At 41.6% G+C, this 11270-nt stretch overlaps 1 long non-coding RNA gene across 1 annotated transcript; it reads right to left on the bottom strand.

The window, feature by feature from the left end:
- Positions 1-2759: 2759 nt before the first annotated feature.
- On the bottom strand, positions 2760-9837 carry LOC119873418. Its single transcript, XR_005363999.1, has 4 exons — positions 9766-9837; positions 9313-9361; positions 5199-5279; positions 2760-2847 (listed from the first exon to the last, which is right to left on the bottom strand). It is a non-coding gene; the product is annotated as an uncharacterized LOC119873418 (long non-coding RNA).
- Positions 9838-11270: the final 1433 nt, after the last annotated feature.

Consider the following 11270-nt stretch of genomic DNA (forward strand, 5'->3'; position numbering starts at 1 on the left):
TTTTCATGTGTCTTTTTCTTGACTAAGTGGCCTCCATATTCACAAATTCATTGAAATCAAATTGAAAAAAATTGCTCAAGAAAAAAAAGAAAAAGAAAAAATTGATCATGTGAGAGCTCGTTTGTTGCCTTAATCAACATATTACCAAATGTAAAGAAAGAAAAAACACCACACCATGATTGAAGAAGTTAAGGGTGGTGGCAAACAGAGATATTTCCTAGAACAATGTTTCTAAAAAATCACTGCATGTGATTATCAAGCAAAACATGTAGTTAAACAAGATTTTCTGAGTTGGGGAAATGACTCTCTGATCAGTCTTTCCGTATCCTTTTTTCCCTCTGGAATCCCTGACCCTGTCAGACTCCAGTAAATTTGAGCAGCCTAGAAAATTCTGTTCTAGATAACCCTTCCCACAGCCTCTTCCCAAGGTCCATTTGCTCATCGGGTGCTGGTGTGTGGTATGTGTCAGAAGGCTGGTTTGTGCAAGCACAGCACCCCCTGAATGCCGCTCCAGTCACTACCTTGAGAAGGTAGGGATCCTGTCCTCCCTCTGTATTCCCCTCAAGCAGAATGTCCTGAAGAACATGCTATTCAGCATTCCAGGTCAGGGGCCCCGAGGGTGGCCAACCTGGAGCACCTCCTTTGTAAGAGAATTATCCAGATAGCAGATTTTGCTCTCCTTAGAACACTGGCCCTGCAAGAAGGAGAGAAGCTACAAGTAGTTGCAAAGCCAGTTGATAGGCTATAAAACCTCACTACACATGGGTCCACACAGTGGATACTTTGTCCACTTGCTGCCCCTGGACGCCCAGTACATAAGCCCCCCACCCCCAGTAAACCTACATCTCCATCGCCTTGGGTCATTCCTTCAGTCTCCCTGGGCCATCACCCAACCTCGGTTTAGAGTTTGTGTGGTTGGGCCACAGAGCTTAAAATAAAAACAAGAGTAAAAAGCTAAGAAGGCAAAACTCAGTTCTTGCCTTCTGTGACTATTGCTGTGTGACTCAGAGGTTTACAGGTTGGCCTGAATTCAATCTGGGGTCTACCATTCCCGACCTGTGCACACCTAGTTTACCATTCACAATATGGAGCTACCGGTGCCCATCTCAGAGGTAGTGGTACCCAACGCATAGGGTTACCATGACAACCCAAAGTGACAAACGCAGTAACAGAGCCAGCTGCCGTTCGCTGTCACCAGTGTCCGGTGTCTCCAAGAAGCTGTCCCCACAACCACACATCCCGAAAGGCTCCCTCTCATCCATAGGCCCTCAGTTCTCAAGGATACATCAACATGCACCTGCTTCACCACATTTCCTAAGGGCCAGCCGAGGTATCTATAAATAATAACACCGAACAGACTTATTTTCAGACACAAGCCATGCCTCCTTGACATTATACAGTTGATTGAAAAATAAAGATATGGGTCCATTAGCTGGGGTGTCATTTCTACCATGCCAATCAATTTGCTAGTTGAATCTTTCCCTTGAATACTAACTCTACACAACCAAAGGAAAGGCGAAACAAACAAAGTCGTAGAAGACATCGTATCACAACCCAAAGGAATAATACAAACTAGCTCTGTTTCATTTGAAGTTATCTGGGAGGTCAGTGGGAGACACCTCTTGAAGGTAGCAGAATTTTAGCACCAAGGAGCTTTTTTACTCGGCCTGTGAATCGAACCAGCCTTAACCCTCCAAACAACCAGGTCTTTGGACAAATGAAAGTGACAATGGTGTCAAACCTAAGCTTAATTTTTGTACTTTCTCTCCTGCAAGGAAAAGCCTACCAAGTCTTCACATGGCTTCCTGTGGGACCATTGTCTGGCATTGGCTTCACTTGATACACCTGCCAAGGACATCTGCTATATCGCAGACATGGTGCTGCACTCAATATGGTGAACTATGAAATGGTTGATGACCACATGGGGGAGGTTGACATTTTCTGAGGCCAGTGAGGAAACCTGAAACTAAAATCACAGACTAGCTCGGCAGATTTTACCCCCAACCTGTAACAGCCCATTATATCTGCAGGCCACTGAAGGCACAGAGCGTTGCTGGGCTAAAAATAACTCATTTTGCTCCTTATGGTCAATCTTTCTCTATCCATTCTTTTTGTCTCATCTCACTTGTGTCCTATAATATTTTTCTAACTTTTTCTGGTTTTTTGTTTGTTTTGCCTTTCCTTTGGTTGTGTAGAGAACCAACAAAATAGCATTTAAGGAAACATTCAATTAAAGCCATTGATTAGGGCACCTGGGTGGCTCAGTCAGTTAAGCATCTGCCTTTAGCTCAGGTCATGATCTCAGGGTCCTGTGATCGAGCCCCATGTGGGGTTCCCTGCTCAGTGGGGAATCTGCCTCTCCCTCTGCTACTCCCCCTGCTTGTGCTCTCTCTCTCAAATAAATAAAATCTTTAAAAAAAATAGTAGATTGACTAGCATGGTAGAAACAATACCCCAGCTAATGGACCAATATCTTTATTTTACAGATGTACAGCGTCAGGGGTCACGGCTTGTGTCTCCTTGTCCCCAGCTCCATCTTATTCCAGTCTCCATGCTTGATCCCTTTCCAGCTCACTTGTTGGTTTCCTCTCCTTCTATTTGGATCTATGTCACTTTCAGATCCTTTTCTATGACGTGGAAGTAAAACTGTGGGGGAGAATTTTCCCACAATTCAAAAAAAAAAAAAATACAGTCTTCCAAGATCCCAGAGAGGTCAAGTAATACATTATGTTGAATAACGAATGCTAAAGGCATCAGGGTAAAAAAATGCAATGACTTTAATATGGTGAGACTCAAGTGTCTCAGGAGACGTCCTTTGTCTACTTCACTCGAGGGGGCCATGCACAGCTGTGAAAGAATTAAAGAAACAACTAAAGCAGCACCATCATGTCACATAAAGGAAATGCAACATTTTGAAGGGAGGAGGCTTAATACTCTTTTTATAAATTCCAAAACATCCCTAACATTTTCCTGGTGATTTAAAATTCATGTCTTCTTCCTGCTCCTCACCTTGAAGAAAAAAAAAATACATGACATATAAATTAAATAGAGATTCTAAGGTTGAGGTCTTAACCCCTGGAAGCCTGAGTGACCTAAGTCTCACTATGGGGATTGAGAGGTAGCTTGTACCCAGGTTCTAGAGAGGCCGATGCTGCTCTCCTGCCACCAGTCAGAAAAACAGACCATAAAAGGTGCCAAGAATTCTTATTATCCTGCTGAGTTGAAATCTGACTTCCTGGCCTGGTTGAGCTGACCCTGAACTGAAGGAGAAGAGACATTTCCAGCCTCTATAATACCGGAAAGTGCTCAAGAAAGGATAGCATAGATGTTGGAGTCCAATTTATTGAATGCAATGAAACTGTCCAATAAAGCAGGGCAAATGGTGGGCGTGACTGGGAGCTACTTTAGATTGGGTGATATTTTAGAAAAGGAGACATTTGAGCCGAGGCCTGGAGGTCAGTCAGGAGCCAAGTATGTGAATGTCTGAGGGAAAGAAGTTTTGGCAGAGGGAAAAGGAGATGCAGAGGTCCTGAGGTAGGAATAATTGTTGAGGAACCAAACTTCCTGTCCCTTCAAAGGTCCTTCTGGCTGGGCTAAGAATGAAATTGACGTGAGACAGAATAACAGGGGAAAATCAAATTTCATAGGTGTACATATGGGGAATCCACATAGACATGGAAATTCCAAAGACAGGCTTGGAATATATGTCATTCTGAACTAAGGAGAAGAGAGGATGGATCTGGGATTTTCAGAGGACAGGAATGCACTTCACAGGGTGGTAAGGAGAGCAGATGTTTGACAATTAGATGTTTCCGTTCCCCAAATAAAATGTATCTCTGTTAATAACCCTTATTCTGCCAAATACCCCCAATTTAGATTCTTCTGAGTGGTTAAGAAGGACAGAAGTTCCTTTTGAGCCCACAGGGTTTCAAGTGCCTTCAGCTCAAAATAATCCACATGCCAAAGTAGCCCATTTGAGGAAGAGGGTGTCCTGAACTCCCTTACAATCTTGATGTGTTTAAGGAACAGAAAGACTCCATGTTGCTGGAGTCTCAGAGCAGTGGGTAGAGGCCACATCATATGAGGATCCATAGCCTGAACAGGGAGCTTGAATTTTATTTTAGTGCAGTGGTGGATTTTTTTTTTTTTAAAAAAAGAACAAATGAGAGATACCCAGGAAAACTGAGTAACTCCCTGAAATGGCCCAAGCCATCACTCTAAGTGCCATCTCCAGCAATAAACAAAAGATGGTGGGTGGCAGGGGAGAGCCAGGCATGGGAGGTTTTCAGGAAAGCACAGTACAGAAGGGTGAGGATGTTGGTTAAGCCAATGTCTTCTCCACTGATAACAGTTTCTAGAGATTTCATCATCCTCCCCTTCCCAGTACAGCCAGGGAAACACCCTGACACAGGGAGATTGCCCTTATAAATGTACATTTCCCTTATCAAGGGGTAACTTCTACTTGGTTTTCAGAGCTTTTCCTGGGTCTGCTGTTTCTTAAAAATAAGCAGCTCAGAATAATCCCTATGCCAAAGAGACATATTTTGGAGTGGTTTATTTTGCTCCTTGACAAAGGGGAAGGGCTATGTCTCATTTGTCTTTTGTATCCCCAGTTACCAATACATACTATATGCTCAGGAAATATCAGGTAAATACTCGGAGAAGTGAAGAATATCTGTGAGAGTAAGGGAAAAATTATCTGAGACAAATTGTTCATACTTCAAAATAAGGTGTGTGGCTGAAAATAACCTGAACATTGCTGGACCAAAGGGCTATGGGTCATTTGAGCAGCAGATGAGTCTTCTAATTACAATCTGTGAGCTTCTGAGACCCCCAAAAACTTGAAAATTGAATGACAAATGAAAATCACAAAATAAATGGCTAGGAAAATAGATCAAAGTTGAGACGGGTGGTTTGCTTCTTTCAAGATGAAAAATACATGACATATATTATCTTCTCTCCTAGAGAAGTCTTCTTACTCATTTCTTCAATAACTGAATATTTATGAGCTCCTATGTGCCAAACACTGACACTCTTACAGGAATGGCAAGTAAAGTAAAATGCTATCAGGAAGGAGAAGGAAGAAGACTTCTGTTAATTAATCAACTACTCTATACCAGCTATTCAGGCTCAACCTTAAAAGGATGATTATTATCACTCTTCAGTAAGGAAACTTACTGGCAGTTGGAATAACTCACCTATAATCACATGGTTGACAGAGCTGGAATTTGAATCCAAGTTGGTCTCGTTCCAAAGCTCCCATGGTTATTCCAGTGTCTCTAGAATGAAAATAGAATATGATAAATGCCATGCTAACATAATTACCTAAAACCACAGTGGTGGCAGAGGAGGGTAATTGACTCTTGGCTCTTCCTGATAGCATTAAGTTTGAGGCAGAGAAAACTTCAAGGTGTCCTTGAAGTGAGGTCCTAAAGAAAGAAGGAGGTAAATGGCAAGCCTTCAAGAGGGAGAACAAAAAGCACATAGAGTGATAGGAAGTCATGAAACTGATGACCCAGTTGCCATTCCAATCTGGAGAAGACCAAGACCAATGAACTGTGAGATAATTATTTTACTGCCTAGAGAACTGAAGGAGGGAGATTGGGAAGGGGAGACTAAAAAAGTTCCCAGGCCCACTTTTTTTTCAGATCTGAGCCTTGAACCCAAGATTATTTGCCCATTGTTTGTATAATGGCCATGGCCATGGTTCGTGGCCATTCAGTGGATGTTCTTGGATTTGTCACAACATGCAAACCACAACAGCTGGGCATTTAGCTGCAGCTGTCTAAGCGGTGACATATCAAGTCTGTGCTTATTGGAGCCTCTGTGGGTCCCTTTGTTTTTTCCCTGAAGAGGGATTTTGAAGAGCCGAGAGGCTTAAAAATGAATACAGAGAGATCACTATTTCTATGTGAACACAGATATCTGATACTCTGTGCTGTATACCTGCTATTCAAAAACTGGGATGTTATGAAGAACCTGTGTTCTGTGCTTCATAAAGTTGAAGAAGCTGGCTCCTTCAAGAAATCCCAGCAGGGCAGAAAGAAGATGTTGGAAAAGAACACAGAAAAGGAGAAGAATGAGCTGTGGAATGAGAGGAATGGTGCTAAAGGACCCTGGACTAGAGGGACTGCCATTTTGTGCAGAAGGATGAGGTTGTTGGTTAAGCCCAAGTCTTCTCCACTGATAACAGTCTCTAGAGATTTCATCATCCTAGAATCATCCATTACCAGAGTTCTGGAAGGACGAATATTTGCAAAAATTTAAATACAAGGAACCAGGGAAGGCCTGTTAAGCTCCTGGAGCTTTTAAGACTAGTGAGAAAGAGCAATTAGGACAAATATCCCAAGTCAAGATAAAGCTATGTTAGCATTGTTTCTGCACTCAAAATCACCATGCTCGTTACCTCGAATTACCAAAACTTCAAAAATAACACTGCTTTTGTTTTTATTTTTATTAAACCATGCTGCTCAGTTGTATGCTCTAAATTTCGGGGTAAGAATTTTATAAGGGCTTAGCGGGATACTGTTTCCCTACCTTTTGGTTGCGGTAACAAGTAGCTATAGAGATAGTAGTAATGTCACAGGCCCCATGAGCATGTGGGATCCAGGATCCAGACTTTCTGCCCTTCCCACTGGATCCATGTTGCATTTAGGCCTTTGATGCTACCAAGTCAAGTTAGCTAAATTTTTTCTCAAGTTAGTTACATTCTTAATTACATTTATAAATTAAAATCCAAGTTGAGTAATGTTCTAAGAGGATATTAGAACTCTAACCCCTCCACCGGGGTTCAAAGATATTGAGCTGATGGTTGATGTATCCTCAAATTAGGCAAGATCATTATATTTTGTTTGTTTCACATCTCACCCAAGAATTGTAGAAAAAAAGGACTGAATTATTGAATATAATAGTCTCTTTTATTATTACTTATCGATCTTACCATCTCACACTGATAAAAGGAGTTGAGATAGCTTACCCTAAGCAAAATACAATCAGACTACTAGGGCAAGGGTAAAAGAACAGAAAAACTGAAACAACAACCAAGAAAACCTAGAATGCCAAGAAAACGCACAGGAGGAGGAGGAAATGGATGAATAAAAATTTAGGCACATGTAAAATGATATGCCATTTCTGCAAATGGGTTTAAGAGGGAATGGAATAATTTTTCATCATTAAACATGGCTGTAGCTTTATCTCAAAGGAATTAATCTAATCTAGCCAGACAGATTTCACAATAAATGAACACTTGGAAATACTGCAGCTGCAGAAGACCTCTGGGAGAATGAGCTATATTAACCTGGAACATTCCACAAAACAAAGGGGAAATAAATCGCCCTTGTAGTTAGGTAAGAAAATACTTCCATAATGGTGACATTCTATTGAGAAAAACTTTGTTTTCTTGTGCAAAGAGCATAAACACTGATATGTGAGAATTTGAGGTCACGTGGAAATTCATTTTTCTCATTTCATAAGCCAAAAGCAGTTGTGAGACTACTTGCAGTGAAAGCATCAAAGAGCAGATTATTTTCCATCAAAGAAAACCAGTATAGAACTGGCCAAAATTCTTGGGAACAACCATTTTAAGATCCTGAAAATGATCAATGGAAAATGACAAATTGTGAACATCTGCTTCCTGCAAAGGAGGACAATCCTGTACCTGGTAGGACAATGGCGACTTCTTAGCATTCTTGCCTGGAAACCTCCAGGCAAGGCATCTTCTCATCCCTCCCGCATACAGCCAGGGAGCAGAATTTGCAGAATTGCCCCTGAGAAGAGGGGGGACCTCGGCTTCGAGCTGGCGGTGATGGCCCACCACTTTACTGCCAGAAGCAGGGAACTGAATTTTAATTCAGGGCAGCTAGAATTTTAATGGAGAGTTTCTTTGAGTCAGCAAGCCACAGGAAGATGAAGGTAAACTCCCCTCGTGTAGGTGACTGCCCACATGCCCATGAATGCTGGGATAGCCTGGCAGAAACATGAAACCTAAGACAAGTGGAGAGCTTGCTAGGACTTTGAATGCGCCCCTGAACTCACACACAGCTCAGGCAGCAGCAAGAGGAAACCCCACAGGCTTCACATGTCTGGAACATAATCTCTGCCCAAATCATTGTCTGATCTCCAAAGCGTACAGCCAACAGTCTACACATGTGCTTTCCCCTGTCCCGTGACCCACTGCTCCCTCTTTTCTAAAAAAATACTGGTTTTCAGGTACCTTTGGGGCACCTGGGGACAAGGGGTAGGATCATTTATTACAAGTCATGGCTATCTAAGCAGCAGAAGATGACGGTCAGGTAGTGACAGGTGTGCATCATATAAAATATATTCAATAGGCGCACAGAATGAGGCAAGACGTGGTGTTCACCCTCCAGAGAGGACTCTGGAAGAGTGTATGGGATGCAGAAATGAACTCAGTGGGAAGAAAAAAGGCACAGGGGTGTCGAAATCTGAAGTGTTCCCAGGTGGAGCCAGCATGAGTCGGCAGACACATCCCCCTCTGCCCTCCTGAATGTCTTTAACCAAAATAGTGAAGTTCATTTTAAAAAAAGTCTGGATTAAGATAATGAATTACATTGACACATTTGTTCTTTTCTCTGTGTCATCTTTCTGCAGAGATAGGCTAACTAACCTATACAATGACTCAAGGATAAGTACATCCCTAGCTTTGTGCTACCCCTAGAAACTCAAGAAGGGTCCCACTCACAAGCCAAAGCTTCATCCAAAGAATTGTTTTGCAGATTATGTAACAGTCTCAGTTGAAATAACTGAAGTCAAGTCTGGCAGCTGTAAAAGCCTTTATTTTAAAGATATTAGGAACTCACAGAAATGCTGGAAAAACTAAATGCCTGGTCTCAGAAACTGGTCAGAAATCAGAGGTTAGGCCATAGGAATCTATTTCGAGGTGACAGTACCAGGACCATCACTACAAGATTGTTGACACCAACAGCAATGGCCACTACTACTCAATTCTCGATGTTGTCACTGCTCCTGAACTCTTAGCATTGTCATCACGAAGACTGTCTCTACTGTCCTTACTTCTTTATCTCATTTCCCCTGGGTTCAAAGACTCAAGCTGGAGCATTTTATTGGATGGACTGAGAGGAAAGATTGGTCCATTTGGCATCCATAGTGGAGGGGAGCCATGTTCTGCCTTCCACCGAGGCTTAAACTTTATCAGTTTTGCTCAGTGTAATGTTTGAAAGAGTTGTACTAAATTTAAGAAAGTTTGCGTGAGGATTAGAAAAATGGCTTGCTTTGAGCGAGCAGTGCTTTGGGGAATGGAAAAGACTGATTTATCATGGAAGGAACACATACCCCATAAAAGACAGAGCTCCACGGGAGAGAACATCTGGAAGATCAGCAGCTGTGAAAGTATGAGAGGATAAAGATCACTCAACGACACACAGGAAAAAATCAGATTTATCGCTGGACTTTCTTATTGTATTCTTTTTTGTGGTTTGTTGTTTGTCACTCTCCCAGGATCCCCATATTCTTCTGGATACTCATCAATTATTAGCTATCTTCAGTTTAAAGATTTTAAATATTTGGACTTCATATGAGATTGTCTCCCATACTCAAGTAAAATATTAGAACCAAAAACAAAAAAAAACAAAAACAAAAACCCCTTACTAAACGTTGGCTCTTAATCTCAGAAAACTTACTAGTTTAATGCTTTTAGGTATATTTTTTGTATGATGGAGAAAAGAATAACAAGATAGTGTTGACGATTGATTCCTTAGGTTAATGAATAATTCCCAACATCCTTACCAAAGGACCTCAGTAAAGAGTTGATTCTCTCTACTTTGTTGTACTTGTAAACCACAATGCTGGTTGCTTTTGAAGCATCCTCAGGATTTCAAGTAACTTCCTGCATGTTGACAAGATTGATGACCACTTTGTTCTAGTTCTGATTCACTCTTTCATGACACAGTGATAACAGATTTGAGACTTTCCAGAATCACCAACAATTTTACTGGATTCCAACCTTCTATTTAAACTATACTCTGGGGCTTTCCCCCCTTTCTTTTCAGAAATCCAAACCTGCGGTGTCTGTACATTTTCAAGCCAAACATTGAGATCTTCCTTCAACGAGGGATATTCTATGATTTGGATAGTTTGCCAAGTGAGAGCTGCTTGAGGTCAAGAGGGAAATGGAAAATTTTACAAACGTTGGATTACATAAAACCAAGACAAGAAAATTTTCACAATACTCTTTTGCCTTAAACGAACTGAAACTCTGTGATCGTGTCATTAAAAGCAGAGTTTGACTGATTTTGTGCCTCTTAGAGTCAGAAAAGTAGGCTCAGATCTGAACCCATGTAACACTGATAAATGCTAGAAGTAAAACAAACTACTGGGGCTCTTACATAATATAGCTTTTTAAAAAAAAAATCAACTAAAACCAAGTGCATTTACTCCTTTTTTTTTAATATTTTTTTCAACTTTTATTTATTTATGATAGTCACAGAGAGAGAGAGAGAGAGAGAGGCAGAGGGAGAAGCAGGCTCCATGCACCGGGAGCCCGATGTGGGATTCGATCCCGGGTCTCCAGGATCGCGCCCTGGGCCAAAGGCAGGCGCCAAACCGCTGCGCCACCCAGGGATCCCACATTTACTCCTTTTGTTTGTTCTTGATACCAGTAGACTAAATCCAGCTTTCAATATCCCATCTTGTGATGACTTGACGAACTCAATCCTCACACACACAGACTCAAGACTTTGCTTAAACAGGAGGATAGTGGAGCCTCACCCTACTTTCCTTGATGACTCCAATTGTCCAGGAAGGTCTTTATGTAGAGCAATATGCCCATTCTTTCTCAAATACACCAGAAGGTGGGGAGTCTTTTGAGGGGGTGATGGGAGGGGAAAATGGAAGGAGGCTGGTGCTTGGTGTCCTTGTTATTTGCTATCTCAATCTTAAATGGAAGATTTCTATTTAGAGATAAGTAGCCACATCCTTCCCTCCCAATCAAAATCCTCCGAGATTGTGAAAAAGATGCAAAAAAAAAAAAAAATGCATAGTGCATATGAGAAAAAAATAGAGACAATTGGTTTGGTAAACCCAGAAATGTGAAGAAATCCTGAAAAAAAAATAGAAGCTTCTAGAAGCACACTGGAAAAAAGGACAGTTACCCCAACACTCAGATCAGCAGGGTTGTATGAAAAAGTAGGAGGGATTTAGTGCTCCACACTTAGCAGAGGTGATGCCAAGGGTAACAGGAGCCCAAGGCCAAAGAGCCGACAATTTTTTGGAAAGGTTGACCTTGCATGGCA

This window comes from Canis lupus, chromosome 9, assembly GCF_011100685.1.
Source record: "Canis lupus familiaris isolate Mischka breed German Shepherd chromosome 9, alternate assembly UU_Cfam_GSD_1.0, whole genome shotgun sequence".
NCBI lineage: Eukaryota > Metazoa > Chordata > Mammalia > Carnivora > Canidae > Canis > Canis lupus.